Source organism: Schistocerca cancellata, chromosome 9, assembly GCF_023864275.1.
Source record: "Schistocerca cancellata isolate TAMUIC-IGC-003103 chromosome 9, iqSchCanc2.1, whole genome shotgun sequence".
Lineage (NCBI taxonomy): Eukaryota > Metazoa > Arthropoda > Insecta > Orthoptera > Acrididae > Schistocerca > Schistocerca cancellata.
This window is the reverse complement of record NC_064634.1, coordinates 370234036-370256617: the sequence shown is the minus strand read 5'-3', so window position 1 is coordinate 370256617 and position 22582 is coordinate 370234036. Positions and strand designations below refer to the sequence as shown.

The 22582-nt window shown below is 52.7% G+C and overlaps 74 non-coding genes across 74 annotated transcripts; 30 read left to right on the top strand and 44 right to left on the bottom strand.

Moving 5' to 3' along the window:
- Window positions 1–89: 89 nt before the first annotated feature.
- On the top strand, window positions 90–161 carry Trnam-cau (transfer RNA methionine (anticodon CAU)). Its single transcript has one exon. It is a non-coding gene; the product is annotated as a tRNA-Met (tRNA).
- Window positions 162–397: 236 nt separating this feature from the next.
- On the bottom strand, window positions 398–469 carry Trnad-guc (transfer RNA aspartic acid (anticodon GUC)). Its single transcript has one exon. It is a non-coding gene; the product is annotated as a tRNA-Asp (tRNA).
- Window positions 470–576: 107 nt separating this feature from the next.
- Trnad-guc (transfer RNA aspartic acid (anticodon GUC)) lies at window positions 577–648 on the bottom strand. Its single transcript has one exon. It is a non-coding gene; the product is annotated as a tRNA-Asp (tRNA).
- Window positions 649–754: 106 nt separating this feature from the next.
- Window positions 755–846, bottom strand: Trnai-uau (transfer RNA isoleucine (anticodon UAU)). Its single transcript is given in 2 exon segments — window positions 755–790; window positions 809–846. It is a non-coding gene; the product is annotated as a tRNA-Ile (tRNA).
- Window positions 847–1223: 377 nt separating this feature from the next.
- Trnar-acg (transfer RNA arginine (anticodon ACG)) lies at window positions 1224–1296 on the top strand. Its single transcript has one exon. It is a non-coding gene; the product is annotated as a tRNA-Arg (tRNA).
- Window positions 1297–1583: 287 nt separating this feature from the next.
- Window positions 1584–1655, top strand: Trnam-cau (transfer RNA methionine (anticodon CAU)). The gene has a single exon. It is a non-coding gene; the product is annotated as a tRNA-Met (tRNA).
- Window positions 1656–1891: 236 nt separating this feature from the next.
- Window positions 1892–1963, bottom strand: Trnad-guc (transfer RNA aspartic acid (anticodon GUC)). Its single transcript has one exon. It is a non-coding gene; the product is annotated as a tRNA-Asp (tRNA).
- Window positions 1964–2070: 107 nt separating this feature from the next.
- Window positions 2071–2142, bottom strand: Trnad-guc (transfer RNA aspartic acid (anticodon GUC)). The gene has a single exon. It is a non-coding gene; the product is annotated as a tRNA-Asp (tRNA).
- Window positions 2143–2248: 106 nt separating this feature from the next.
- Trnai-uau (transfer RNA isoleucine (anticodon UAU)) lies at window positions 2249–2340 on the bottom strand. Its single transcript is given in 2 exon segments — window positions 2249–2284; window positions 2303–2340. It is a non-coding gene; the product is annotated as a tRNA-Ile (tRNA).
- Window positions 2341–2717: 377 nt separating this feature from the next.
- On the top strand, window positions 2718–2790 carry Trnar-acg (transfer RNA arginine (anticodon ACG)). Its single transcript has one exon. It is a non-coding gene; the product is annotated as a tRNA-Arg (tRNA).
- A 287-nt stretch (window positions 2791–3077) lies between these two features.
- On the top strand, window positions 3078–3149 carry Trnam-cau (transfer RNA methionine (anticodon CAU)). The gene has a single exon. It is a non-coding gene; the product is annotated as a tRNA-Met (tRNA).
- A 236-nt stretch (window positions 3150–3385) lies between these two features.
- On the bottom strand, window positions 3386–3457 carry Trnad-guc (transfer RNA aspartic acid (anticodon GUC)). The gene has a single exon. It is a non-coding gene; the product is annotated as a tRNA-Asp (tRNA).
- Window positions 3458–3564: 107 nt separating this feature from the next.
- On the bottom strand, window positions 3565–3636 carry Trnad-guc (transfer RNA aspartic acid (anticodon GUC)). The gene has a single exon. It is a non-coding gene; the product is annotated as a tRNA-Asp (tRNA).
- A 106-nt stretch (window positions 3637–3742) lies between these two features.
- Trnai-uau (transfer RNA isoleucine (anticodon UAU)) lies at window positions 3743–3834 on the bottom strand. Its single transcript is given in 2 exon segments — window positions 3743–3778; window positions 3797–3834. It is a non-coding gene; the product is annotated as a tRNA-Ile (tRNA).
- Window positions 3835–4211: 377 nt separating this feature from the next.
- Trnar-acg (transfer RNA arginine (anticodon ACG)) lies at window positions 4212–4284 on the top strand. The gene has a single exon. It is a non-coding gene; the product is annotated as a tRNA-Arg (tRNA).
- A 287-nt stretch (window positions 4285–4571) lies between these two features.
- Window positions 4572–4643, top strand: Trnam-cau (transfer RNA methionine (anticodon CAU)). Its single transcript has one exon. It is a non-coding gene; the product is annotated as a tRNA-Met (tRNA).
- A 236-nt stretch (window positions 4644–4879) lies between these two features.
- On the bottom strand, window positions 4880–4951 carry Trnad-guc (transfer RNA aspartic acid (anticodon GUC)). Its single transcript has one exon. It is a non-coding gene; the product is annotated as a tRNA-Asp (tRNA).
- A 107-nt stretch (window positions 4952–5058) lies between these two features.
- On the bottom strand, window positions 5059–5130 carry Trnad-guc (transfer RNA aspartic acid (anticodon GUC)). The gene has a single exon. It is a non-coding gene; the product is annotated as a tRNA-Asp (tRNA).
- Window positions 5131–5236: 106 nt separating this feature from the next.
- On the bottom strand, window positions 5237–5328 carry Trnai-uau (transfer RNA isoleucine (anticodon UAU)). The gene is given in 2 exon segments: window positions 5237–5272; window positions 5291–5328. It is a non-coding gene; the product is annotated as a tRNA-Ile (tRNA).
- A 377-nt stretch (window positions 5329–5705) lies between these two features.
- Trnar-acg (transfer RNA arginine (anticodon ACG)) lies at window positions 5706–5778 on the top strand. Its single transcript has one exon. It is a non-coding gene; the product is annotated as a tRNA-Arg (tRNA).
- Window positions 5779–6065: 287 nt separating this feature from the next.
- On the top strand, window positions 6066–6137 carry Trnam-cau (transfer RNA methionine (anticodon CAU)). The gene has a single exon. It is a non-coding gene; the product is annotated as a tRNA-Met (tRNA).
- Window positions 6138–6373: 236 nt separating this feature from the next.
- Trnad-guc (transfer RNA aspartic acid (anticodon GUC)) lies at window positions 6374–6445 on the bottom strand. Its single transcript has one exon. It is a non-coding gene; the product is annotated as a tRNA-Asp (tRNA).
- Window positions 6446–6552: 107 nt separating this feature from the next.
- Window positions 6553–6624, bottom strand: Trnad-guc (transfer RNA aspartic acid (anticodon GUC)). Its single transcript has one exon. It is a non-coding gene; the product is annotated as a tRNA-Asp (tRNA).
- A 106-nt stretch (window positions 6625–6730) lies between these two features.
- On the bottom strand, window positions 6731–6822 carry Trnai-uau (transfer RNA isoleucine (anticodon UAU)). Its single transcript is given in 2 exon segments — window positions 6731–6766; window positions 6785–6822. It is a non-coding gene; the product is annotated as a tRNA-Ile (tRNA).
- Window positions 6823–7199: 377 nt separating this feature from the next.
- On the top strand, window positions 7200–7272 carry Trnar-acg (transfer RNA arginine (anticodon ACG)). Its single transcript has one exon. It is a non-coding gene; the product is annotated as a tRNA-Arg (tRNA).
- Window positions 7273–7559: 287 nt separating this feature from the next.
- Window positions 7560–7631, top strand: Trnam-cau (transfer RNA methionine (anticodon CAU)). Its single transcript has one exon. It is a non-coding gene; the product is annotated as a tRNA-Met (tRNA).
- Window positions 7632–7867: 236 nt separating this feature from the next.
- Trnad-guc (transfer RNA aspartic acid (anticodon GUC)) lies at window positions 7868–7939 on the bottom strand. The gene has a single exon. It is a non-coding gene; the product is annotated as a tRNA-Asp (tRNA).
- A 279-nt stretch (window positions 7940–8218) lies between these two features.
- Window positions 8219–8310, bottom strand: Trnai-uau (transfer RNA isoleucine (anticodon UAU)). The gene is given in 2 exon segments: window positions 8219–8254; window positions 8273–8310. It is a non-coding gene; the product is annotated as a tRNA-Ile (tRNA).
- A 379-nt stretch (window positions 8311–8689) lies between these two features.
- Trnar-acg (transfer RNA arginine (anticodon ACG)) lies at window positions 8690–8763 on the top strand. Its single transcript has one exon. It is a non-coding gene; the product is annotated as a tRNA-Arg (tRNA).
- Window positions 8764–9361: 598 nt separating this feature from the next.
- On the bottom strand, window positions 9362–9433 carry Trnad-guc (transfer RNA aspartic acid (anticodon GUC)). The gene has a single exon. It is a non-coding gene; the product is annotated as a tRNA-Asp (tRNA).
- A 107-nt stretch (window positions 9434–9540) lies between these two features.
- Trnad-guc (transfer RNA aspartic acid (anticodon GUC)) lies at window positions 9541–9612 on the bottom strand. Its single transcript has one exon. It is a non-coding gene; the product is annotated as a tRNA-Asp (tRNA).
- A 106-nt stretch (window positions 9613–9718) lies between these two features.
- Window positions 9719–9810, bottom strand: Trnai-uau (transfer RNA isoleucine (anticodon UAU)). The gene is given in 2 exon segments: window positions 9719–9754; window positions 9773–9810. It is a non-coding gene; the product is annotated as a tRNA-Ile (tRNA).
- Window positions 9811–10187: 377 nt separating this feature from the next.
- Window positions 10188–10260, top strand: Trnar-acg (transfer RNA arginine (anticodon ACG)). The gene has a single exon. It is a non-coding gene; the product is annotated as a tRNA-Arg (tRNA).
- A 287-nt stretch (window positions 10261–10547) lies between these two features.
- Window positions 10548–10619, top strand: Trnam-cau (transfer RNA methionine (anticodon CAU)). The gene has a single exon. It is a non-coding gene; the product is annotated as a tRNA-Met (tRNA).
- Window positions 10620–10855: 236 nt separating this feature from the next.
- Trnad-guc (transfer RNA aspartic acid (anticodon GUC)) lies at window positions 10856–10927 on the bottom strand. The gene has a single exon. It is a non-coding gene; the product is annotated as a tRNA-Asp (tRNA).
- Window positions 10928–11034: 107 nt separating this feature from the next.
- Trnad-guc (transfer RNA aspartic acid (anticodon GUC)) lies at window positions 11035–11106 on the bottom strand. The gene has a single exon. It is a non-coding gene; the product is annotated as a tRNA-Asp (tRNA).
- A 106-nt stretch (window positions 11107–11212) lies between these two features.
- Trnai-uau (transfer RNA isoleucine (anticodon UAU)) lies at window positions 11213–11304 on the bottom strand. The gene is given in 2 exon segments: window positions 11213–11248; window positions 11267–11304. It is a non-coding gene; the product is annotated as a tRNA-Ile (tRNA).
- Window positions 11305–11681: 377 nt separating this feature from the next.
- Trnar-acg (transfer RNA arginine (anticodon ACG)) lies at window positions 11682–11754 on the top strand. The gene has a single exon. It is a non-coding gene; the product is annotated as a tRNA-Arg (tRNA).
- Window positions 11755–12041: 287 nt separating this feature from the next.
- Trnam-cau (transfer RNA methionine (anticodon CAU)) lies at window positions 12042–12113 on the top strand. Its single transcript has one exon. It is a non-coding gene; the product is annotated as a tRNA-Met (tRNA).
- Window positions 12114–12349: 236 nt separating this feature from the next.
- On the bottom strand, window positions 12350–12421 carry Trnad-guc (transfer RNA aspartic acid (anticodon GUC)). Its single transcript has one exon. It is a non-coding gene; the product is annotated as a tRNA-Asp (tRNA).
- A 107-nt stretch (window positions 12422–12528) lies between these two features.
- On the bottom strand, window positions 12529–12600 carry Trnad-guc (transfer RNA aspartic acid (anticodon GUC)). The gene has a single exon. It is a non-coding gene; the product is annotated as a tRNA-Asp (tRNA).
- Window positions 12601–12706: 106 nt separating this feature from the next.
- On the bottom strand, window positions 12707–12798 carry Trnai-uau (transfer RNA isoleucine (anticodon UAU)). Its single transcript is given in 2 exon segments — window positions 12707–12742; window positions 12761–12798. It is a non-coding gene; the product is annotated as a tRNA-Ile (tRNA).
- A 377-nt stretch (window positions 12799–13175) lies between these two features.
- Trnar-acg (transfer RNA arginine (anticodon ACG)) lies at window positions 13176–13248 on the top strand. Its single transcript has one exon. It is a non-coding gene; the product is annotated as a tRNA-Arg (tRNA).
- Window positions 13249–13535: 287 nt separating this feature from the next.
- Window positions 13536–13607, top strand: Trnam-cau (transfer RNA methionine (anticodon CAU)). Its single transcript has one exon. It is a non-coding gene; the product is annotated as a tRNA-Met (tRNA).
- Window positions 13608–13843: 236 nt separating this feature from the next.
- Window positions 13844–13915, bottom strand: Trnad-guc (transfer RNA aspartic acid (anticodon GUC)). Its single transcript has one exon. It is a non-coding gene; the product is annotated as a tRNA-Asp (tRNA).
- A 107-nt stretch (window positions 13916–14022) lies between these two features.
- Trnad-guc (transfer RNA aspartic acid (anticodon GUC)) lies at window positions 14023–14094 on the bottom strand. Its single transcript has one exon. It is a non-coding gene; the product is annotated as a tRNA-Asp (tRNA).
- A 106-nt stretch (window positions 14095–14200) lies between these two features.
- Trnai-uau (transfer RNA isoleucine (anticodon UAU)) lies at window positions 14201–14292 on the bottom strand. The gene is given in 2 exon segments: window positions 14201–14236; window positions 14255–14292. It is a non-coding gene; the product is annotated as a tRNA-Ile (tRNA).
- A 377-nt stretch (window positions 14293–14669) lies between these two features.
- Window positions 14670–14742, top strand: Trnar-acg (transfer RNA arginine (anticodon ACG)). Its single transcript has one exon. It is a non-coding gene; the product is annotated as a tRNA-Arg (tRNA).
- A 287-nt stretch (window positions 14743–15029) lies between these two features.
- On the top strand, window positions 15030–15101 carry Trnam-cau (transfer RNA methionine (anticodon CAU)). The gene has a single exon. It is a non-coding gene; the product is annotated as a tRNA-Met (tRNA).
- Window positions 15102–15337: 236 nt separating this feature from the next.
- Trnad-guc (transfer RNA aspartic acid (anticodon GUC)) lies at window positions 15338–15409 on the bottom strand. Its single transcript has one exon. It is a non-coding gene; the product is annotated as a tRNA-Asp (tRNA).
- A 107-nt stretch (window positions 15410–15516) lies between these two features.
- Window positions 15517–15588, bottom strand: Trnad-guc (transfer RNA aspartic acid (anticodon GUC)). The gene has a single exon. It is a non-coding gene; the product is annotated as a tRNA-Asp (tRNA).
- Window positions 15589–15694: 106 nt separating this feature from the next.
- On the bottom strand, window positions 15695–15786 carry Trnai-uau (transfer RNA isoleucine (anticodon UAU)). The gene is given in 2 exon segments: window positions 15695–15730; window positions 15749–15786. It is a non-coding gene; the product is annotated as a tRNA-Ile (tRNA).
- A 377-nt stretch (window positions 15787–16163) lies between these two features.
- Trnar-acg (transfer RNA arginine (anticodon ACG)) lies at window positions 16164–16236 on the top strand. The gene has a single exon. It is a non-coding gene; the product is annotated as a tRNA-Arg (tRNA).
- Window positions 16237–16523: 287 nt separating this feature from the next.
- On the top strand, window positions 16524–16595 carry Trnam-cau (transfer RNA methionine (anticodon CAU)). Its single transcript has one exon. It is a non-coding gene; the product is annotated as a tRNA-Met (tRNA).
- A 236-nt stretch (window positions 16596–16831) lies between these two features.
- On the bottom strand, window positions 16832–16903 carry Trnad-guc (transfer RNA aspartic acid (anticodon GUC)). The gene has a single exon. It is a non-coding gene; the product is annotated as a tRNA-Asp (tRNA).
- A 107-nt stretch (window positions 16904–17010) lies between these two features.
- Trnad-guc (transfer RNA aspartic acid (anticodon GUC)) lies at window positions 17011–17082 on the bottom strand. Its single transcript has one exon. It is a non-coding gene; the product is annotated as a tRNA-Asp (tRNA).
- Window positions 17083–17188: 106 nt separating this feature from the next.
- Trnai-uau (transfer RNA isoleucine (anticodon UAU)) lies at window positions 17189–17280 on the bottom strand. Its single transcript is given in 2 exon segments — window positions 17189–17224; window positions 17243–17280. It is a non-coding gene; the product is annotated as a tRNA-Ile (tRNA).
- Window positions 17281–17657: 377 nt separating this feature from the next.
- On the top strand, window positions 17658–17730 carry Trnar-acg (transfer RNA arginine (anticodon ACG)). The gene has a single exon. It is a non-coding gene; the product is annotated as a tRNA-Arg (tRNA).
- Window positions 17731–18017: 287 nt separating this feature from the next.
- Trnam-cau (transfer RNA methionine (anticodon CAU)) lies at window positions 18018–18089 on the top strand. Its single transcript has one exon. It is a non-coding gene; the product is annotated as a tRNA-Met (tRNA).
- A 236-nt stretch (window positions 18090–18325) lies between these two features.
- On the bottom strand, window positions 18326–18397 carry Trnad-guc (transfer RNA aspartic acid (anticodon GUC)). The gene has a single exon. It is a non-coding gene; the product is annotated as a tRNA-Asp (tRNA).
- A 107-nt stretch (window positions 18398–18504) lies between these two features.
- Window positions 18505–18576, bottom strand: Trnad-guc (transfer RNA aspartic acid (anticodon GUC)). Its single transcript has one exon. It is a non-coding gene; the product is annotated as a tRNA-Asp (tRNA).
- A 106-nt stretch (window positions 18577–18682) lies between these two features.
- On the bottom strand, window positions 18683–18774 carry Trnai-uau (transfer RNA isoleucine (anticodon UAU)). Its single transcript is given in 2 exon segments — window positions 18683–18718; window positions 18737–18774. It is a non-coding gene; the product is annotated as a tRNA-Ile (tRNA).
- Window positions 18775–19151: 377 nt separating this feature from the next.
- Window positions 19152–19224, top strand: Trnar-acg (transfer RNA arginine (anticodon ACG)). Its single transcript has one exon. It is a non-coding gene; the product is annotated as a tRNA-Arg (tRNA).
- A 287-nt stretch (window positions 19225–19511) lies between these two features.
- Trnam-cau (transfer RNA methionine (anticodon CAU)) lies at window positions 19512–19583 on the top strand. The gene has a single exon. It is a non-coding gene; the product is annotated as a tRNA-Met (tRNA).
- A 236-nt stretch (window positions 19584–19819) lies between these two features.
- Trnad-guc (transfer RNA aspartic acid (anticodon GUC)) lies at window positions 19820–19891 on the bottom strand. The gene has a single exon. It is a non-coding gene; the product is annotated as a tRNA-Asp (tRNA).
- Window positions 19892–19998: 107 nt separating this feature from the next.
- Trnad-guc (transfer RNA aspartic acid (anticodon GUC)) lies at window positions 19999–20070 on the bottom strand. The gene has a single exon. It is a non-coding gene; the product is annotated as a tRNA-Asp (tRNA).
- Window positions 20071–20176: 106 nt separating this feature from the next.
- Trnai-uau (transfer RNA isoleucine (anticodon UAU)) lies at window positions 20177–20268 on the bottom strand. The gene is given in 2 exon segments: window positions 20177–20212; window positions 20231–20268. It is a non-coding gene; the product is annotated as a tRNA-Ile (tRNA).
- A 377-nt stretch (window positions 20269–20645) lies between these two features.
- Trnar-acg (transfer RNA arginine (anticodon ACG)) lies at window positions 20646–20718 on the top strand. The gene has a single exon. It is a non-coding gene; the product is annotated as a tRNA-Arg (tRNA).
- A 287-nt stretch (window positions 20719–21005) lies between these two features.
- Trnam-cau (transfer RNA methionine (anticodon CAU)) lies at window positions 21006–21077 on the top strand. The gene has a single exon. It is a non-coding gene; the product is annotated as a tRNA-Met (tRNA).
- A 236-nt stretch (window positions 21078–21313) lies between these two features.
- On the bottom strand, window positions 21314–21385 carry Trnad-guc (transfer RNA aspartic acid (anticodon GUC)). The gene has a single exon. It is a non-coding gene; the product is annotated as a tRNA-Asp (tRNA).
- Window positions 21386–21492: 107 nt separating this feature from the next.
- Trnad-guc (transfer RNA aspartic acid (anticodon GUC)) lies at window positions 21493–21564 on the bottom strand. The gene has a single exon. It is a non-coding gene; the product is annotated as a tRNA-Asp (tRNA).
- A 106-nt stretch (window positions 21565–21670) lies between these two features.
- Window positions 21671–21762, bottom strand: Trnai-uau (transfer RNA isoleucine (anticodon UAU)). The gene is given in 2 exon segments: window positions 21671–21706; window positions 21725–21762. It is a non-coding gene; the product is annotated as a tRNA-Ile (tRNA).
- Window positions 21763–22139: 377 nt separating this feature from the next.
- Window positions 22140–22212, top strand: Trnar-acg (transfer RNA arginine (anticodon ACG)). Its single transcript has one exon. It is a non-coding gene; the product is annotated as a tRNA-Arg (tRNA).
- A 287-nt stretch (window positions 22213–22499) lies between these two features.
- Window positions 22500–22571, top strand: Trnam-cau (transfer RNA methionine (anticodon CAU)). The gene has a single exon. It is a non-coding gene; the product is annotated as a tRNA-Met (tRNA).
- Window positions 22572–22582: the final 11 nt, after the last annotated feature.

Here is a 22582-nt window from a genome sequence, read left to right as displayed (position 1 = left end):
GCAATCACGTGTAGGAGTGTGAAAGCGACGCAGACAACACTGCCCAGGTGTCAGACGTGATGTGACGAAGAGCCAGTACTCTCGCAGACAGCAGAGTGGCGCAGTGGAAGCGTGCTGGGCCCATAACCCAGAGGTCCGTGGATCGAAACCACGCTCTGCTAAAATTATTTCTTTTGCAGACTGTGTCGAGCTCGATTATTACGCCCAGAGCGTCGGCTGGGTGCTTTGATTCAGCCTCAGCAGCAAACCCTGAAGTGTGAAGAATGCAAGAACCACTTGCTAAGATGTAGCATTTTGTTAGATTTTGCACCAACTACACTCATTGATCGCAAACTTTATGCTCTTCCGATCCCCATACGCGCAACTCTCGAACAGGTTTGTGAGATAAAAATCGCATCTCCCCGGCGGGGAATCGAACCCCGGTCTCCCGCGTGACAGGCGGGGATACTAACCACTATACTACCGAGGATGCGCTGTAGACAGCTGCCTGTGTGGGGGACACATGTTGGTAGTACCTGCAAACGTCCTACACTATGTTCGGCGAGTGATAGTGCAGCAATTAAAAATCGGATTTGTCTCCCCGGCGGGGAATCGAACCCCGGTCTCCCGCGTGACAGGCGGGGATACTAACCACTATACTACCGAGGAAGACGCAGCTACCTTATCGAATGCACGATTATATTACTCAAATAGCTGATACATCTCGAACGTAGCCTCCTGTTGCTGTCAGAGACTGTTGTACGAAATAAAAGTATGCCCCACGTGAGGCTCGAACTCACAACCCCGGCATTGCTCACGGCTACTGCCTTATAAGTACCGTGCGCTAACCAATTGCGCCACTGGGGCTACGACTCACAGCTCTCAGTTAGTGGTATTCACTTTGCTGCAAACCAGTGGTGGCCACAGAAACATATGTTCGCCACCTGATGCCATACTGAGACTTTGGCACCTGACTACGAATGCTTCGTGCTATTCTTGTTTCATATGCTACGCTTACATGCACATCAACCGGCTCTCGTCGTCGAGAAAACGTGCGAAAAAGCGCGCCTCGCCTTCTGCTACCTGTCGAACAGCGAGAGCAGATGCGTGGCTAGCTCTAAGCTCTGCAGGCGCACTGCGGCCACGCAGCTGGACGAGAGGTACCTTCCTTGGGAGCTTGCTGAGCCGTGGAGAACACTTTTCTTAGCGAATTGCACTTGTCTCGTAGACAAAACGCTGCCGGTGGCCCTGTGGCGCAACGGATAACGCGTCTGACTACGGATCAGAAGATTCCAGGTTCGAATCCTGGCAGGGTCGGCATTTTGTTAGTTTCCGACGCGTAGCTGGGCAGTGGATTTCGTATGTCGCCGCATCGTGGAGTGCTTTGTTACTCCTGTGCTTCTCGCAGCTGTATGTCGAGGCGATCGTGGTAAATATCGCTGCCTGCTAGCGTCAGCGTAGCGTCAGTCGAGCAAAGTCGAGACAAGTCAAGCTGAGAGCTGTAGGAGATGTTACGCAATCACGTGTAGGAGTGTGAAAGCGACGCAGACAACACTGCCCAGGTGTCAGACGTGATGTGACGAAGAGCCAGTACTCTCGCAGACAGCAGAGTGGCGCAGTGGAAGCGTGCTGGGCCCATAACCCAGAGGTCCGTGGATCGAAACCACGCTCTGCTAAAATTATTTCTTTTGCAGACTGTGTCGAGCTCGATTATTACGCCCAGAGCGTCGGCTGGGTGCTTTGATTCAGCCTCAGCAGCAAACCCTGAAGTGTGAAGAATGCAAGAACCACTTGCTAAGATGTAGCATTTTGTTAGATTTTGCACCAACTACACTCATTGATCGCAAACTTTATGCTCTTCCGATCCCCATACGCGCAACTCTCGAACAGGTTTGTGAGATAAAAATCGCATCTCCCCGGCGGGGAATCGAACCCCGGTCTCCCGCGTGACAGGCGGGGATACTAACCACTATACTACCGAGGATGCGCTGTAGACAGCTGCCTGTGTGGGGGACACATGTTGGTAGTACCTGCAAACGTCCTACACTATGTTCGGCGAGTGATAGTGCAGCAATTAAAAATCGGATTTGTCTCCCCGGCGGGGAATCGAACCCCGGTCTCCCGCGTGACAGGCGGGGATACTAACCACTATACTACCGAGGAAGACGCAGCTACCTTATCGAATGCACGATTATATTACTCAAATAGCTGATACATCTCGAACGTAGCCTCCTGTTGCTGTCAGAGACTGTTGTACGAAATAAAAGTATGCCCCACGTGAGGCTCGAACTCACAACCCCGGCATTGCTCACGGCTACTGCCTTATAAGTACCGTGCGCTAACCAATTGCGCCACTGGGGCTACGACTCACAGCTCTCAGTTAGTGGTATTCACTTTGCTGCAAACCAGTGGTGGCCACAGAAACATATGTTCGCCACCTGATGCCATACTGAGACTTTGGCACCTGACTACGAATGCTTCGTGCTATTCTTGTTTCATATGCTACGCTTACATGCACATCAACCGGCTCTCGTCGTCGAGAAAACGTGCGAAAAAGCGCGCCTCGCCTTCTGCTACCTGTCGAACAGCGAGAGCAGATGCGTGGCTAGCTCTAAGCTCTGCAGGCGCACTGCGGCCACGCAGCTGGACGAGAGGTACCTTCCTTGGGAGCTTGCTGAGCCGTGGAGAACACTTTTCTTAGCGAATTGCACTTGTCTCGTAGACAAAACGCTGCCGGTGGCCCTGTGGCGCAACGGATAACGCGTCTGACTACGGATCAGAAGATTCCAGGTTCGAATCCTGGCAGGGTCGGCATTTTGTTAGTTTCCGACGCGTAGCTGGGCAGTGGATTTCGTATGTCGCCGCATCGTGGAGTGCTTTGTTACTCCTGTGCTTCTCGCAGTTGTATGTCGAGGCGATCGTGGTAAATATCGCTGCCTGCTAGCGTCAGCGTAGCGTCAGTCGAGCAAAGTCGAGACAAGTCAAGCTGAGAGCTGTAGGAGATGTTACGCAATCACGTGTAGGAGTGTGAAAGCGACGCAGACAACACTGCCCAGGTGTCAGACGTGATGTGACGAAGAGCCAGTACTCTCGCAGACAGCAGAGTGGCGCAGTGGAAGCGTGCTGGGCCCATAACCCAGAGGTCCGTGGATCGAAACCACGCTCTGCTAAAATTATTTCTTTTGCAGACTGTGTCGAGCTCGATTATTACGCCCAGAGCGTCGGCTGGGTGCTTTGATTCAGCCTCAGCAGCAAACCCTGAAGTGTGAAGAATGCAAGAACCACTTGCTAAGATGTAGCATTTTGTTAGATTTTGCACCAACTACACTCACTGATCGCAAACTTTATGCTCTTCCGATCCCCATACGCGCTACTCTCGAACAGGTTTGTGAGATAAAAATCGCATCTCCCCGGCGGGGAATCGAACCCCGGTCTCCCGCGTGACAGGCGGGGATACTAACCACTATACTACCGAGGATGCGCTGTAGACAGCTGCCTGTGTGGGGGACACATGTTGGTAGTACCTGCAAACGTCCTACACTATGTTCGGCGAGTGATAGTGCAGCAATTAAAAATCGGATTTGTCTCCCCGGCGGGGAATCGAACCCCGGTCTCCCGCGTGACAGGCGGGGATACTAACCACTATACTACCGAGGAAGACGCAGCTACCGTATCGAATGCACGATTATATTACTCAAATAGCTGATACATCTCGAACGTAGCCTCCTGTTGCTGTCAGAGACTGTTGTACGAAATAAAAGTATGCCCCACGTGAGGCTCGAACTCACAACCCCGGCATTGCTCACGGCTACTGCCTTATAAGTACCGTGCGCTAACCAATTGCGCCACTGGGGCTACGACTCACAGCTCTCAGTTAGTGGTATTCACTTTGCTGCAAACCAGTGGTGGCCACAGAAACATATGTTCGCCACCTGATGCCATACTGAGACTTTGGCACCTGACTACGAATGCTTCGTGCTATTCTTGTTTCATATGCTACGCTTACATGCACATCAACCGGCTCTCGTCGTCGAGAAAACGTGCGAAAAAGCGCGCCTCGCCTTCTGCTACCTGTCGAACAGCGAGAGCAGATGCGTGGCTAGCTCTAAGCTCTGCAGGCGCACTGCGGCCACGCAGCTGGACGAGAGGTACCTTCCTTGGGAGCTTGCTGAGCCGTGGAGAACACTTTTCTTAGCGAATTGCACTTGTCTCGTAGACAAAACGCTGCCGGTGGCCCTGTGGCGCAACGGATAACGCGTCTGACTACGGATCAGAAGATTCCAGGTTCGAATCCTGGCAGGGTCGGCACTTTGTTAGTTTCCGACGCGTAGCTGGGCAGTGGATTTCGTATGTCGCCGCATCGTGGAGTGCTTTGTTACTCCTGTGCTTCTCGCAGCTGCATGTCGAGGCGATCGTGGTAAATATCGCTGCCTGCTAGCGTCAGCGTAGCGTCAGTCGAGCAAAGTCGAGACAAGTCAAGCTGAGAGCTGTAGGAGATGTTACGCAATCACGTGTAGGAGTGTGAAAGCGACGCAGACAACACTGCCCAGGTGTCAGACGTGATGTGACGAAGAGCCAGTACTCTCCCAGACAGCAGAGTGGCGCAGTGGAAGCGTGCTGGGCCCATAACCCAGAGGTCCGTGGATCGAAACCACGCTCTGCTAAAATTATTTCTTTTGCAGACTGTGTCGAGCTCGATTATTACGCCCAGAGCGTCGGCTGGGTGCTTTGATTCAGCCTCAGCAGCAAACCCTGAAGTGTGAAGAATGCAAGAACCACTTGCTAAGATGTAGCATTTTGTTAGATTTTGCACCAACTACACTCATTGATCGCAAACTTTATGCTCTTCCGATCCCCATACGCGCAACTCTCGAACAGGTTTGTGAGATAAAAATCGCATCTCCCCGGCGGGGAATCGAACCCCGGTCTCCCGCGTGACAGGCGGGGATACTAACCACTATACTACCGAGGATGCGCTGTAGACAGCTGCCTGTGTGGGGGACACATGTTGGTAGTACCTGCAAACGTCCTACACTATGTTCGGCGAGTGATAGTGCAGCAATTAAAAATCGGATTTGTCTCCCCGGCGGGGAATCGAACCCCGGTCTCCCGCGTGACAGGCGGGGATACTAACCACTATACTACCGAGGAAGACGCAGCTACCTTATCGAATGCACGATTATATTACTCAAATAGCTGATACATCTCGAACGTAGCCTCCTGTTGCTGTCAGAGACTGTTGTACGAAATAAAAGTATGCCCCACGTGAGGCTCGAACTCACAACCCCGGCATTGCTCACGGCTACTGCCTTATAAGTACCGTGCGCTAACCAATTGCGCCACTGGGGCTACGACTCACAGCTCTCAGTTAGTGGTATTCACTTTGCTGCAAACCAGTGGTGGCCACAGAAACATATGTTCGCCACCTGATGCCATACTGAGACTTTGGCACCTGACTACGAATGCTTCGTGCTATTCTTGTTTCATATGCTACGCTTACATGCACATCAACCGGCTCTCGTCGTCGAGAAAACGTGCGAAAAAGCGCGCCTCGCCTTCTGCTACCTGTCGAACAGCGAGAGCAGATGCGTGGCTAGCTCTAAGCTCTGCAGGCGCACTGCGGCCACGCAGCTGGACGAGAGGTACCTTCCTTGGGAGCTTGCTGAGCCGTGGAGAACACTTTTCTTAGCGAATTGCACTTGTCTCGTAGACAAAACGCTGCCGGTGGCCCTGTGGCGCAACGGATAACGCGTCTGACTACGGATCAGAAGATTCCAGGTTCGAATCCTGGCAGGGTCGGCATTTTGTTAGTTTCCGACGCGTAGCTGGGCAGTGGATTTCGTATGTCGCCGCATCGTGGAGTGCTTTGTTACTCCTGTGCTTCTCGCAGCTGTATGTCGAGGCGATCGTGGTAAATATCGCTGCCTGCTAGCGTCAGCGTAGCGTCAGTCGAGCAAAGTCGAGACAAGTCAAGCTGAGAGCTGTAGGAGATGTTACGCAATCACGTGTAGGAGTGTGAAAGCGACGCAGACAACACTGCCCAGGTGTCAGACGTGATGTGACGAAGAGCCAGTACTCTCGCAGACAGCAGAGTGGCGCAGTGGAAGCGTGCTGGGCCCATAACCCAGAGGTCCGTGGATCGAAACCACGCTCTGCTAAAATTATTTCTTTTGCAGACTGTGTCGAGCTCGATTATTACGCCCAGAGCGTCGGCTGGGTGCTTTGATTCAGCCTCAGCAGCAAACCCTGAAGTGTGAAGAATGCAAGAACCACTTGCTAAGATGTAGCATTTTGTTAGATTTTGCACCAACTACACTCACTGATCGCAAACTTTATGCTCTTCCGATCCCCATACGCGCTACTCTCGAACAGGTTTGTGAGATAAAAATCGCATCTCCCCGGCGGGGAATCGAACCCCGGTCTCCCGCGTGACAGGCGGGGATACTAACCACTATACTACCGAGGATGCGCTGTAGACAGCTGCCTGTGTGGGGGACACATGTTGGTAGTACCTGCAAACGTCCTACACTATGTTCGGCGAGTGATAGTGCAGCAATTAAAAATCGGATTTGTCTCCCCGGCGGGGAATCGAACCCCGGTCTCCCGCGTGACAGGCGGGGATACTAACCACTATACTACCGAGGAAGACGCAGCTACCGTATCGAATGCACGATTATATTACTCAAATAGCTGATACATCTCGAACGTAGCCTCCTGTTGCTGTCAGAGACTGTTGTACGAAATAAAAGTATGCCCCACGTGAGGCTCGAACTCACAACCCCGGCATTGCTCACGGCTACTGCCTTATAAGTACCGTGCGCTAACCAATTGCGCCACTGGGGCTACGACTCACAGCTCTCAGTTAGTGGTATTCACTTTGCTGCAAACCAGTGGTGGCCACAGAAACATATGTTCGCCACCTGATGCCATACTGAGACTTTGGCACCTGACTACGAATGCTTCGTGCTATTCTTGTTTCATATGCTACGCTTACATGCACATCAACCGGCTCTCGTCGTCGAGAAAACGTGCGAAAAAGCGCGCCTCGCCTTCTGCTACCTGTCGAACAGCGAGAGCAGATGCGTGGCTAGCTCTAAGCTCTGCAGGCGCACTGCGGCCACGCAGCTGGACGAGAGGTACCTTCCTTGGGAGCTTGCTGAGCCGTGGAGAACACTTTTCTTAGCGAATTGCACTTGTCTCGTAGACAAAACGCTGCCGGTGGCCCTGTGGCGCAACGGATAACGCGTCTGACTACGGATCAGAAGATTCCAGGTTCGAATCCTGGCAGGGTCGGCATTTTGTTAGTTTCCGACGCGTAGCTGGGCAGTGGATTTCGTATGTCGCCGCATCGTGGAGTGCTTTGTTACTCCTGTGCTTCTCGCAGCTGTATGTCGAGGCGATCGTGGTAAATATCGCTGCCTGCTAGCGTCAGCGTAGCGTCAGTCGAGCAAAGTCGAGACAAGTCAAGCTGAGAGCTGTAGGAGATGTTACGCAATCACGTGTAGGAGTGTGAAAGCGACGCAGACAACACTGCCCAGGTGTCAGACGTGATGTGACGAAGAGCCAGTACTCTCGCAGACAGCAGAGTGGCGCAGTGGAAGCGTGCTGGGCCCATAACCCAGAGGTCCGTGGATCGAAACCACGCTCTGCTAAAATTATTTCTTTTGCAGACTGTGTCGAGCTCGATTATTACGCCCAGAGCGTCGGCTGGGTGCTTTGATTCAGCCTCAGCAGCAAACCCTGAAGTGTGAAGAATGCAAGAACCACTTGCTAAGATGTAGCATTTTGTTAGATTTTGCACCAACTACACTCACTGATCGCAAACTTTATGCTCTTCCGATCCCCATACGCGCTACTCTCGAACAGGTTTGTGAGATAAAAATCGCATCTCCCCGGCGGGGAATCGAACCCCGGTCTCCCGCGTGACAGGCGGGGATACTAACCACTATACTACCGAGGATGCGCTGTAGACAGCTGCCTGTGTGGGGGACACATGTTGGTAGTACCTGCAAACGTCCTACACTATGTTCGGCGAGTGATAGTGCAGCAATTAAAAATCGGATTTGTCTCCCCGGCGGGGAATCGAACCCCGGTCTCCCGCGTGACAGGCGGGGATACTAACCACTATACGGAAGACGCAGCTACCGTATCGAATGCACGATTATATTACTCAAATAGCTGATACATCTCGAACGTAGCCTCCTGTTGCTGTCAGAGACTGTTGTACGAAATAAAAGTATGCCCCACGTGAGGCTCGAACTCACAACCCCGGCATTGCTCACGGCTACTGCCTTATAAGTACCGTGCGCTAACCAATTGCGCCACTGGGGCTACGACTCACAGCTCTCAGTTAGTGGTATTCACTTTGCTGCAAACCAGTGGTGGCCACAGAAACATATGTTCGCCACCTGATGCCATACTGAGACTTTGGCACCTGACTACGAATGCTTCGTGCTATTCTTGTTTCATATGCTACGCTTACATGCACATCAACCGGCTCTCGTCGTCGAGAAAACCGTGCGAAAAAGCGCGCCTCGCCTTCTGCTACCTGTCGAACAGCGAGAGCAGATGCGTGGCTAGCTCTAAGCTCTGCAGGCGCACTGCGGCCACGCAGCTGGACGAGAGGTACCTTCCTTGGGAGCTTGCTGAGCCGTGGAGAACACTTTTCTTAGCGAATTGCACTTGTCTCGTAGACAAAAACGCTGCCGGTGGCCCTGTGGCGCAACGGATAACGCGTCCTGACTACGGATCAGAAGATTCCAGGTTCGAATCCTGGCAGGGTCGGCACTTTGTTAGTTTCCGACGCGTAGCTGGGCAGTGGATTTCGTATGTCGCCGCATCGTGGAGTGCTTTGTTACTCCTGTGCTTCTCGCAGCTGCATGTCGAGGGCGATCGTGGTAAATATCGCTGCCTGCTAGCGTCAGCGTAGCGTCAGTCGAGCAAAGTCGAGACAAGTCAAGCTGAGAGCTGTAGGAGATGTTACGCAATCACGTGTAGGAGTGTGAAAGCGACGCAGACGAACACTGCCCAGGTGTCAGACGTGATGTGACGAAGAGCCAGTACTCTCCCAGACAGCAGAGTGGCGCAGTGGAAGCGTGCTGGGCCCATAACCCAGAGGTCCGTGGATCGAAACCAACGCTCTTGCTAAAATTATTTCTTTTGCAGACTGTGTCGAGCTCGATTATTACGCCAGAGCGTCGGCTGGGTGCTTTGATTCAGCCTCAGCAGCAAACCCTGAAGTGTGAAGAATGCAAGAACCACTTGCTAAGATGTAGCATTTTGTTAGATTTTGCACCAACTACACTCATTGATCGCAAACTTTATGCTCTTCCGATCCCCATACGCGCAACTCTCGAACAGGTTTGTGAGATAAAAATCGCATCTCCCCGGCGGGGAATCGAACCCCGGTCTCCCGCGTGACAGGCGGGGATACTAACCACTATACTACCGAGGATGCGCTGTAGACAGCTGCCTGTGTGGGGGACACATGTTGGTAGTACCTGCAAACGTCCTACACTATGTTCGGCGAGTGATAGTGCAGCAATTAAAAATCGGATTTGTCTCCCCGGCGGGGAATCGAACCCCGGTCTCCCGCGTGACAGGCGGGGATACTAACCACTATACTACCGAGGAAGACGCAGCTACCTTATCGAATGCACGATTATATTACTCAAATAGCTGATACATCTCGAACGTAGCCTCCTGTTGCTGTCAGAGACTGTTGTACGAAATAAAAGTATGCCCCACGTGAGGCTCGAACTCACAACCCCGGCATTGCTCACGGCTACTGCCTTATAAGTACCGTGCGCTAACCAATTGCGCCACTGGGGCTACGACTCACAGCTCTCAGTTAGTGGTATTCACTTTGCTGCAAACCAGTGGTGGCCACAGAAACATATGTTCGCCACCTGATGCCATACTGAGACTTTGGCACCTGACTACGAATGCTTCGTGCTATTCTTGTTTCATATGCTACGCTTACATGCACATCAACCGGCTCTCGTCGTCGAGAAAACGTGCGAAAAAGCGCGCCTCGCCTTCTGCTACCTGTCGAACAGCGAGAGCAGATGCGTGGCTAGCTCTAAGCTCTGCAGGCGCACTGCGGCCACGCAGCTGGACGAGAGGTACCTTCCTTGGGAGCTTGCTGAGCCGTGGAGAACACTTTTCTTAGCGAATTGCACTTGTCTCGTAGACAAAACGCTGCCGGTGGCCCTGTGGCGCAACGGATAACGCGTCTGACTACGGATCAGAAGATTCCAGGTTCGAATCCTGGCAGGGTCGGCATTTTGTTAGTTTCCGACGCGTAGCTGGGCAGTGGATTTCGTATGTCGCCGCATCGTGGAGTGCTTTGTTACTCCTGTGCTTCTCGCAGCTGTATGTCGAGGCGATCGTGGTAAATATCGCTGCCTGCTAGCGTCAGCGTAGCGTCAGTCGAGCAAAGTCGAGACAAGTCAAGCTGAGAGCTGTAGGAGATGTTACGCAATCACGTGTAGGAGTGTGAAAGCGACGCAGACAACACTGCCCAGGTGTCAGACGTGATGTGACGAAGAGCCAGTACTCTCGCAGACAGCAGAGTGGCGCAGTGGAAGCGTGCTGGGCCCATAACCCAGAGGTCCGTGGATCGAAACCACGCTCTGCTAAAATTATTTCTTTTGCAGACTGTGTCGAGCTCGATTATTACGCCCAGAGCGTCGGCTGGGTGCTTTGATTCAGCCTCAGCAGCAAACCCTGAAGTGTGAAGAATGCAAGAACCACTTGCTAAGATGTAGCATTTTGTTAGATTTTGCACCAACTACACTCACTGATCGCAAACTTTATGCTCTTCCGATCCCCATACGCGCTACTCTCGAACAGGTTTGTGAGATAAAAATCGCATCTCCCCGGCGGGGAATCGAACCCCGGTCTCCCGCGTGACAGGCGGGGATACTAACCACTATACTACCGAGGATGCGCTGTAGACAGCTGCCTGTGTGGGGGACACATGTTGGTAGTACCTGCAAACGTCCTACACTATGTTCGGCGAGTGATAGTGCAGCAATTAAAAATCGGATTTGTCTCCCCGGCGGGGAATCGAACCCCGGTCTCCCGCGTGACAGGCGGGGATACTAACCACTATACTACCGAGGAAGACGCAGCTACCGTATCGAATGCACGATTATATTACTCAAATAGCTGATACATCTCGAACGTAGCCTCCTGTTGCTGTCAGAGACTGTTGTACGAAATAAAAGTATGCCCCACGTGAGGCTCGAACTCACAACCCCGGCATTGCTCACGGCTACTGCCTTATAAGTACCGTGCGCTAACCAATTGCGCCACTGGGGCTACGACTCACAGCTCTCAGTTAGTGGTATTCACTTTGCTGCAAACCAGTGGTGGCCACAGAAACATATGTTCGCCACCTGATGCCATACTGAGACTTTGGCACCTGACTACGAATGCTTCGTGCTATTCTTGTTTCATATGCTACGCTTACATGCACATCAACCGGCTCTCGTCGTCGAGAAAACGTGCGAAAAAGCGCGCCTCGCCTTCTGCTACCTGTCGAACAGCGAGAGCAGATGCGTGGCTAGCTCTAAGCTCTGCAGGCGCACTGCGGCCACGCAGCTGGACGAGAGGTACCTTCCTTGGGAGCTTGCTGAGCCGTGGAGAACACTTTTCTTAGCGAATTGCACTTGTCTCGTAGACAAAACGCTGCCGGTGGCCCTGTGGCGCAACGGATAACGCGTCTGACTACGGATCAGAAGATTCCAGGTTCGAATCCTGGCAGGGTCGGCATTTTGTTAGTTTCCGACGCGTAGCTGGGCAGTGGATTTCGTATGTCGCCGCATCGTGGAGTGCTTTGTTACTCCTGTGCTTCTCGCAGCTGTATGTCGAGGCGATCGTGGTAAATATCGCTGCCTGCTAGCGTCAGCGTAGCGTCAGTCGAGCAAAGTCGAGACAAGTCAAGCTGAGAGCTGTAGGAGATGTTACGCAATCACGTGTAGGAGTGTGAAAGCGACGCAGACAACACTGCCCAGGTGTCAGACGTGATGTGACGAAGAGCCAGTACTCTCGCAGACAGCAGAGTGGCGCAGTGGAAGCGTGCTGGGCCCATAACCCAGAGGTCCGTGGATCGAAACCACGCTCTGCTAAAATTATTTCTTTTGCAGACTGTGTCGAGCTCGATTATTACGCCCAGAGCGTCGGCTGGGTGCTTTGATTCAGCCTCAGCAGCAAACCCTGAAGTGTGAAGAATGCAAGAACCACTTGCTAAGATGTAGCATTTTGTTAGATTTTGCACCAACTACACTCACTGATCGCAAACTTTATGCTCTTCCGATCCCCATACGCGCTACTCTCGAACAGGTTTGTGAGATAAAAATCGCATCTCCCCGGCGGGGAATCGAACCCCGGTCTCCCGCGTGACAGGCGGGGATACTAACCACTATACTACCGAGGATGCGCTGTAGACAGCTGCCTGTGTGGGGGACACATGTTGGTAGTACCTGCAAACGTCCTACACTATGTTCGGCGAGTGATAGTGCAGCAATTAAAAATCGGATTTGTCTCCCCGGCGGGGAATCGAACCCCGGTCTCCCGCGTGACAGGCGGGGATACTAACCACTATACTACCGAGGAAGACGCAGCTACCGTATCGAATGCACGATTATATTACTCAAATAGCTGATACATCTCGAACGTAGCCTCCTGTTGCTGTCAGAGACTGTTGTACGAAATAAAAGTATGCCCCACGTGAGGCTCGAACTCACAACCCCGGCATTGCTCACGGCTACTGCCTTATAAGTACCGTGCGCTAACCAATTGCGCCACTGGGGCTACGACTCACAGCTCTCAGTTAGTGGTATTCACTTTGCTGCAAACCAGTGGTGGCCACAGAAACATATGTTCGCCACCTGATGCCATACTGAGACTTTGGCACCTGACTACGAATGCTTCGTGCTATTCTTGTTTCATATGCTACGCTTACATGCACATCAACCGGCTCTCGTCGTCGAGAAAACGTGCGAAAAAGCGCGCCTCGCCTTCTGCTACCTGTCGAACAGCGAGAGCAGATGCGTGGCTAGCTCTAAGCTCTGCAGGCGCACTGCGGCCACGCAGCTGGACGAGAGGTACCTTCCTTGGGAGCTTGCTGAGCCGTGGAGAACACTTTTCTTAGCGAATTGCACTTGTCTCGTAGACAAAACGCTGCCGGTGGCCCTGTGGCGCAACGGATAACGCGTCTGACTACGGATCAGAAGATTCCAGGTTCGAATCCTGGCAGGGTCGGCATTTTGTTAGTTTCCGACGCGTAGCTGGGCAGTGGATTTCGTATGTCGCCGCATCGTGGAGTGCTTTGTTACTCCTGTGCTTCTCGCAGCTGTATGTCGAGGCGATCGTGGTAAATATCGCTGCCTGCTAGCGTCAGCGTAGCGTCAGTCGAGCAAAGTCGAGACAAGTCAAGCTGAGAGCTGTAGGAGATGTTACGCAATCACGTGTAGGAGTGTGAAAGCGACGCAGACAACACTGCCCAGGTGTCAGACGTGATGTGACGAAGAGCCAGTACTCTCGCAGACAGCAGAGTGGCGCAGTGGAAGCGTGCTGGGCCCATAACCCAGAGGTCCGTGGATCGAAACCACGCTCTGCTAAAATTATTTCTTTTGCAGACTGTGTCGAGCTCGATTATTACGCCCAGAGCGTCGGCTGGGTGCTTTGATTCAGCCTCAGCAGCAAACCCTGAAGTGTGAAGAATGCAAGAACCACTTGCTAAGATGTAGCATTTTGTTAGATTTTGCACCAACTACACTCACTGATCGCAAACTTTATGCTCTTCCGATCCCCATACGCGCTACTCTCGAACAGGTTTGTGAGATAAAAATCGCATCTCCCCGGCGGGGAATCGAACCCCGGTCTCCCGCGTGACAGGCGGGGATACTAACCACTATACTACCGAGGATGCGCTGTAGACAGCTGCCTGTGTGGGGGACACATGTTGGTAGTACCTGCAAACGTCCTACACTATGTTCGGCGAGTGATAGTGCAGCAATTAAAAATCGGATTTGTCTCCCCGGCGGGGAATCGAACCCCGGTCTCCCGCGTGACAGGCGGGGATACTAACCACTATACTACCGAGGAAGACGCAGCTACCGTATCGAATGCACGATTATATTACTCAAATAGCTGATACATCTCGAACGTAGCCTCCTGTTGCTGTCAGAGACTGTTGTACGAAATAAAAGTATGCCCCACGTGAGGCTCGAACTCACAACCCCGGCATTGCTCACGGCTACTGCCTTATAAGTACCGTGCGCTAACCAATTGCGCCACTGGGGCTACGACTCACAGCTCTCAGTTAGTGGTATTCACTTTGCTGCAAACCAGTGGTGGCCACAGAAACATATGTTCGCCACCTGATGCCATACTGAGACTTTGGCACCTGACTACGAATGCTTCGTGCTATTCTTGTTTCATATGCTACGCTTACATGCACATCAACCGGCTCTCGTCGTCGAGAAAACGTGCGAAAAAGCGCGCCTCGCCTTCTGCTACCTGTCGAACAGCGAGAGCAGATGCGTGGCTAGCTCTAAGCTCTGCAGGCGCACTGCGGCCACGCAGCTGGACGAGAGGTACCTTCCTTGGGAGCTTGCTGAGCCGTGGAGAACACTTTTCTTAGCGAATTGCACTTGTCTCGTAGACAAAACGCTGCCGGTGGCCCTGTGGCGCAACGGATAACGCGTCTGACTACGGATCAGAAGATTCCAGGTTCGAATCCTGGCAGGGTCGGCATTTTGTTAGTTTCCGACGCGTAGCTGGGCAGTGGATTTCGTATGTCGCCGCATCGTGGAGTGCTTTGTTACTCCTGTGCTTCTCGCAGCTGTATGTCGAGGCGATCGTGGTAAATATCGCTGCCTGCTAGCGTCAGCGTAGCGTCAGTCGAGCAAAGTCGAGACAAGTCAAGCTGAGAGCTGTAGGAGATGTTACGCAATCACGTGTAGGAGTGTGAAAGCGACGCAGACAACACTGCCCAGGTGTCAGACGTGATGTGACGAAGAGCCAGTACTCTCGCAGACAGCAGAGTGGCGCAGTGGAAGCGTGCTGGGCCCATAACCCAGAGGTCCGTGGATCGAAACCACGCTCTGCTAAAATTATTTCTTTTGCAGACTGTGTCGAGCTCGATTATTACGCCCAGAGCGTCGGCTGGGTGCTTTGATTCAGCCTCAGCAGCAAACCCTGAAGTGTGAAGAATGCAAGAACCACTTGCTAAGATGTAGCATTTTGTTAGATTTTGCACCAACTACACTCACTGATCGCAAACTTTATGCTCTTCCGATCCCCATACGCGCTACTCTCGAACAGGTTTGTGAGATAAAAATCGCATCTCCCCGGCGGGGAATCGAACCCCGGTCTCCCGCGTGACAGGCGGGGATACTAACCACTATACTACCGAGGATGCGCTGTAGACAGCTGCCTGTGTGGGGGACACATGTTGGTAGTACCTGCAAACGTCCTACACTATGTTCGGCGAGTGATAGTGCAGCAATTAAAAATCGGATTTGTCTCCCCGGCGGGGAATCGAACCCCGGTCTCCCGCGTGACAGGCGGGGATACTAACCACTATACTACCGAGGAAGACGCAGCTACCGTATCGAATGCACGATTATATTACTCAAATAGCTGATACATCTCGAACGTAGCCTCCTGTTGCTGTCAGAGACTGTTGTACGAAATAAAAGTATGCCCCACGTGAGGCTCGAACTCACAACCCCGGCATTGCTCACGGCTACTGCCTTATAAGTACCGTGCGCTAACCAATTGCGCCACTGGGGCTACGACTCACAGCTCTCAGTTAGTGGTATTCACTTTGCTGCAAACCAGTGGTGGCCACAGAAACATATGTTCGCCACCTGATGCCATACTGAGACTTTGGCACCTGACTACGAATGCTTCGTGCTATTCTTGTTTCATATGCTACGCTTACATGCACATCAACCGGCTCTCGTCGTCGAGAAAACGTGCGAAAAAGCGCGCCTCGCCTTCTGCTACCTGTCGAACAGCGAGAGCAGATGCGTGGCTAGCTCTAAGCTCTGCAGGCGCACTGCGGCCACGCAGCTGGACGAGAGGTACCTTCCTTGGGAGCTTGCTGAGCCGTGGAGAACACTTTTCTTAGCGAATTGCACTTGTCTCGTAGACAAAACGCTGCCGGTGGCCCTGTGGCGCAACGGATAACGCGTCTGACTACGGATCAGAAGATTCCAGGTTCGAATCCTGGCAGGGTCGGCATTTTGTTAGTTTCCGACGCGTAGCTGGGCAGTGGATTTCGTATGTCGCCGCATCGTGGAGTGCTTTGTTACTCCTGTGCTTCTCGCAGCTGTATGTCGAGGCGATCGTGGTAAATATCGCTGCCTGCTAGCGTCAGCGTAGCGTCAGTCGAGCAAAGTCGAGACAAGTCAAGCTGAGAGCTGTAGGAGATGTTACGCAATCACGTGTAGGAGTGTGAAAGCGACGCAGACAACACTGCCCAGGTGTCAGACGTGATGTGACGAAGAGCCAGTACTCTCGCAGACAGCAGAGTGGCGCAGTGGAAGCGTGCTGGGCCCATAACCCAGAGGTCCGTGGATCGAAACCACGCTCTGCTAAAATTATTTCTTTTGCAGACTGTGTCGAGCTCGATTATTACGCCCAGAGCGTCGGCTGGGTGCTTTGATTCAGCCTCAGCAGCAAACCCTGAAGTGTGAAGAATGCAAGAACCACTTGCTAAGATGTAGCATTTTGTTAGATTTTGCACCAACTACACTCACTGATCGCAAACTTTATGCTCTTCCGATCCCCATACGCGCTACTCTCGAACAGGTTTGTGAGATAAAAATCGCATCTCCCCGGCGGGGAATCGAACCCCGGTCTCCCGCGTGACAGGCGGGGATACTAACCACTATACTACCGAGGATGCGCTGTAGACAGCTGCCTGTGTGGGGGACACATGTTGGTAGTACCTGCAAACGTCCTACACTATGTTCGGCGAGTGATAGTGCAGCAATTAAAAATCGGATTTGTCTCCCCGGCGGGGAATCGAACCCCGGTCTCCCGCGTGACAGGCGGGGATACTAACCACTATACTACCGAGGAAGACGCAGCTACCGTATCGAATGCACGATTATATTACTCAAATAGCTGATACATCTCGAACGTAGCCTCCTGTTGCTGTCAGAGACTGTTGTACGAAATAAAAGTATGCCCCACGTGAGGCTCGAACTCACAACCCCGGCATTGCTCACGGCTACTGCCTTATAAGTACCGTGCGCTAACCAATTGCGCCACTGGGGCTACGACTCACAGCTCTCAGTTAGTGGTATTCACTTTGCTGCAAACCAGTGGTGGCCACAGAAACATATGTTCGCCACCTGATGCCATACTGAGACTTTGGCACCTGACTACGAATGCTTCGTGCTATTCTTGTTTCATATGCTACGCTTACATGCACATCAACCGGCTCTCGTCGTCGAGAAAACGTGCGAAAAAGCGCGCCTCGCCTTCTGCTACCTGTCGAACAGCGAGAGCAGATGCGTGGCTAGCTCTAAGCTCTGCAGGCGCACTGCGGCCACGCAGCTGGACGAGAGGTACCTTCCTTGGGAGCTTGCTGAGCCGTGGAGAACACTTTTCTTAGCGAATTGCACTTGTCTCGTAGACAAAACGCTGCCGGTGGCCCTGTGGCGCAACGGATAACGCGTCTGACTACGGATCAGAAGATTCCAGGTTCGAATCCTGGCAGGGTCGGCATTTTGTTAGTTTCCGACGCGTAGCTGGGCAGTGGATTTCGTATGTCGCCGCATCGTGGAGTGCTTTGTTACTCCTGTGCTTCTCGCAGCTGTATGTCGAGGCGATCGTGGTAAATATCGCTGCCTGCTAGCGTCAGCGTAGCGTCAGTCGAGCAAAGTCGAGACAAGTCAAGCTGAGAGCTGTAGGAGATGTTACGCAATCACGTGTAGGAGTGTGAAAGCGACGCAGACAACACTGCCCAGGTGTCAGACGTGATGTGACGAAGAGCCAGTACTCTCGCAGACAGCAGAGTGGCGCAGTGGAAGCGTGCTGGGCCCATAACCCAGAGGTCCGTGGATCGAAACCACGCTCTGCTAAAATTATTTCTTTTGCAGACTGTGTCGAGCTCGATTATTACGCCCAGAGCGTCGGCTGGGTGCTTTGATTCAGCCTCAGCAGCAAACCCTGAAGTGTGAAGAATGCAAGAACCACTTGCTAAGATGTAGCATTTTGTTAGATTTTGCACCAACTACACTCACTGATCGCAAACTTTATGCTCTTCCGATCCCCATACGCGCTACTCTCGAACAGGTTTGTGAGATAAAAATCACATCTCCCCGGCGGGGAATCGAACCCCGGTCTCCCGCGTGACAGGCGGGGATACTAACCACTATACTACCGAGGATGCGCTGTAGACAGCTGCCTGTGTGGGGGACACATGTTGGTAGTACCTGCAAACGTCCTACACTATGTTCGGCGAGTGATAGTGCAGCAATTAAAAATCGGATTTGTCTCCCCGGCGGGGAATCGAACCCCGGTCTCCCGCGTGACAGGCGGGGATACTAACCACTATACTACCGAGGAAGACGCAGCTACCGTATCGAATGCACGATTATATTACTCAAATAGCTGATACATCTCGAACGTAGCCTCCTGTTGCTGTCAGAGACTGTTGTACGAAATAAAAGTATGCCCCACGTGAGGCTCGAACTCACAACCCCGGCATTGCTCACGGCTACTGCCTTATAAGTACCGTGCGCTAACCAATTGCGCCACTGGGGCTACGACTCACAGCTCTCAGTTAGTGGTATTCACTTTGCTGCAAACCAGTGGTGGCCACAGAAACATATGTTCGCCACCTGATGCCATACTGAGACTTTGGCACCTGACTACGAATGCTTCGTGCTATTCTTGTTTCATATGCTACGCTTACATGCACATCAACCGGCTCTCGTCGTCGAGAAAACGTGCGAAAAAGCGCGCCTCGCCTTCTGCTACCTGTCGAACAGCGAGAGCAGATGCGTGGCTAGCTCTAAGCTCTGCAGGCGCACTGCGGCCACGCAGCTGGACGAGAGGTACCTTCCTTGGGAGCTTGCTGAGCCGTGGAGAACACTTTTCTTAGCGAATTGCACTTGTCTCGTAGACAAAACGCTGCCGGTGGCCCTGTGGCGCAACGGATAACGCGTCTGACTACGGATCAGAAGATTCCAGGTTCGAATCCTGGCAGGGTCGGCATTTTGTTAGTTTCCGACGCGTAGCTGGGCAGTGGATTTCGTATGTCGCCGCATCGTGGAGTGCTTTGTTACTCCTGTGCTTCTCGCAGCTGTATGTCGAGGCGATCGTGGTAAATATCGCTGCCTGCTAGCGTCAGCGTAGCGTCAGTCGAGCAAAGTCGAGACAAGTCAAGCTGAGAGCTGTAGGAGATGTTACGCAATCACGTGTAGGAGTGTGAAAGCGACGCAGACAACACTGCCCAGGTGTCAGACGTGATGTGACGAAGAGCCAGTACTCTCGCAGACAGCAGAGTGGCGCAGTGGAAGCGTGCTGGGCCCATAACCCAGAGGTCCGTGGATCGAAACCACGCTCTGCTAAAATTATTTCTTTTGCAGACTGTGTCGAGCTCGATTATTACGCCCAGAGCGTCGGCTGGGTGCTTTGATTCAGCCTCAGCAGCAAACCCTGAAGTGTGAAGAATGCAAGAACCACTTGCTAAGATGTAGCATTTTGTTAGATTTTGCACCAACTACACTCACTGATCGCAAACTTTATGCTCTTCCGATCCCCATACGCGCTACTCTCGAACAGGTTTGTGAGATAAAAATCACATCTCCCCGGCGGGGAATCGAACCCCGGTCTCCCGCGTGACAGGCGGGGATACTAACCACTATACTACCGAGGATGCGCTGTAGACAGCTGCCTGTGTGGGGGACACATGTTGGTAGTACCTGCAAACGTCCTACACTATGTTCGGCGAGTGATAGTGCAGCAATTAAAAATCGGATTTGTCTCCCCGGCGGGGAATCGAACCCCGGTCTCCCGCGTGACAGGCGGGGATACTAACCACTATACTACCGAGGAAGACGCAGCTACCGTATCGAATGCACGATTATATTACTCAAATAGCTGATACATCTCGAACGTAGCCTCCTGTTGCTGTCAGAGACTGTTGTACGAAATAAAAGTATGCCCCACGTGAGGCTCGAACTCACAACCCCGGCATTGCTCACGGCTACTGCCTTATAAGTACCGTGCGCTAACCAATTGCGCCACTGGGGCTACGACTCACAGCTCTCAGTTAGTGGTATTCACTTTGCTGCAAACCAGTGGTGGCCACAGAAACATATGTTCGCCACCTGATGCCATACTGAGACTTTGGCACCTGACTACGAATGCTTCGTGCTATTCTTGTTTCATATGCTACGCTTACATGCACATCAACCGGCTCTCGTCGTCGAGAAAACGTGCGAAAAAGCGCGCCTCGCCTTCTGCTACCTGTCGAACAGCGAGAGCAGATGCGTGGCTAGCTCTAAGCTCTGCAGGCGCACTGCGGCCACGCAGCTGGACGAGAGGTACCTTCCTTGGGAGCTTGCTGAGCCGTGGAGAACACTTTTCTTAGCGAATTGCACTTGTCTCGTAGACAAAACGCTGCCGGTGGCCCTGTGGCGCAACGGATAACGCGTCTGACTACGGATCAGAAGATTCCAGGTTCGAATCCTGGCAGGGTCGGCATTTTGTTAGTTTCCGACGCGTAGCTGGGCAGTGGATTTCGTATGTCGCCGCATCGTGGAGTGCTTTGTTACTCCTGTGCTTCTCGCAGCTGTATGTCGAGGCGATCGTGGTAAATATCGCTGCCTGCTAGCGTCAGCGTAGCGTCAGTCGAGCAAAGTCGAGACAAGTCAAGCTGAGAGCTGTAGGAGATGTTACGCAATCACGTGTAGGAGTGTGAAAGCGACGCAGACAACACTGCCCAGGTGTCAGACGTGATGTGACGAAGAGCCAGTACTCTCGCAGACAGCAGAGTGGCGCAGTGGAAGCGTGCTGGGCCCATAACCCAGAGGTCCGTGGATCGAAACCACGCTCTGCTAAAATTGTTTCTTTTGCAGACTGTGTCGAGCTCGATTATTACGCCCAGAGCGTCGGCTGGGTGCTTTGATTCAGCCTCAGCAGCAAACCCTGAAGTGTGAAGAATGCAAGAACCACTTGCTAAGATGTAGCATTTTTTTAGATTTTGCACCAACTACACTCATTGATCGCAAACGTTATGCTCTTCCGATCCCCATACGCGCAACTCTCGAACAGGTTTGTGAGATAAAAATCGCATCTCCCCGGCGGGGAATCGAACCCCGGTCTCCCGCGTGACAGGCGGGGATACTAACCACTATACTACCGAGGATGCGCTGTAGACAGCTGCCTGTGTGGGGGACACATGTTGGTAGTACCTGCAAACGTCCTACACTATGTTCGGCGAGTGATAGTGCAGCAATTAAAAATCGGATTTGTCTCCCCGGCGGGGAATCGAACCCCGGTCTCCCGCGTGACAGGCGGGGATACTAACCACTATACTACCGAGGAAGACGCAGCTACCGTATCGAATGCACGATTATATTACTCAAATAGCTGATACATCTCGAACGTAGCCTCCTGTTGCTGTCAGAGACTGTTGTACGAAATAAAAGTATGCCCCACGTGAGGCTCGAACTCACAACCCCGGCATTGCTCACGGCTACTGCCTTATAAGTACCGTGCGCTAACCAATTGCGCCACTGGGGCTACGACTCACAGCTCTCAGTTAGTGGTATTCACTTTGCTGCAAACCAGTGGTGGCCACAGAAACATATGTTCGCCACCTGATGCCATACTGAGACTTTGGCACCTGACTACGAATGCTTCGTGCTATTCTTGTTCCATATGCTACGCTTACATGCACATCAACCGGCTCTCGTCGTCGAGAAAACGTGCGAAAAAGCGCGCCTCGCCTTCTGCTACCTGTCGAACAGCGAGAGCAGATGCGTGGCTAGCTCTAAGCTCTGCAGGCGCACTGCGGCCACGCAGCTGGACGAGAGGTACCTTCCTTGGGAGCTTGCTGAGCCGTGGAGAACACTTTTCTTAGCGAATTGCACTTGTCTCGTAGACAAAACGCTGCCGGTGGCCCTGTGGCGCAACGGATAACGCGTCTGACTACGGATCAGAAGATTCCAGGTTCGAATCCTGGCAGGGTCGGCATTTTGTTAGTTTCCGACGCGTAGCTGGGCAGTGGATTTCGTATGTCGCCGCATCGTGGAGTGCTTTGTTACTCCTGTGCTTCTCGCAGCTGTATGTCGAGGCGATCGTGGTAAATATCGCTGCCTGCTAGCGTCAGCGTAGCGTCAGTCGAGCAAAGTCGAGACAAGTCAAGCTGAGAGCTGTAGGAGATGTTACGCAATCACGTGTAGGAGTGTGAAAGCGACGCAGACAACACTGCCCAGGTGTCAGACGTGATGTGACGAAGAGCCAGTACTCTCGCAGACAGCAGAGTGGCGCAGTGGAAGCGTGCTGGGCCCATAACCCAGAGGTCCGTGGATCGAAACCACGCTCTGCTAAAATTGTTTCT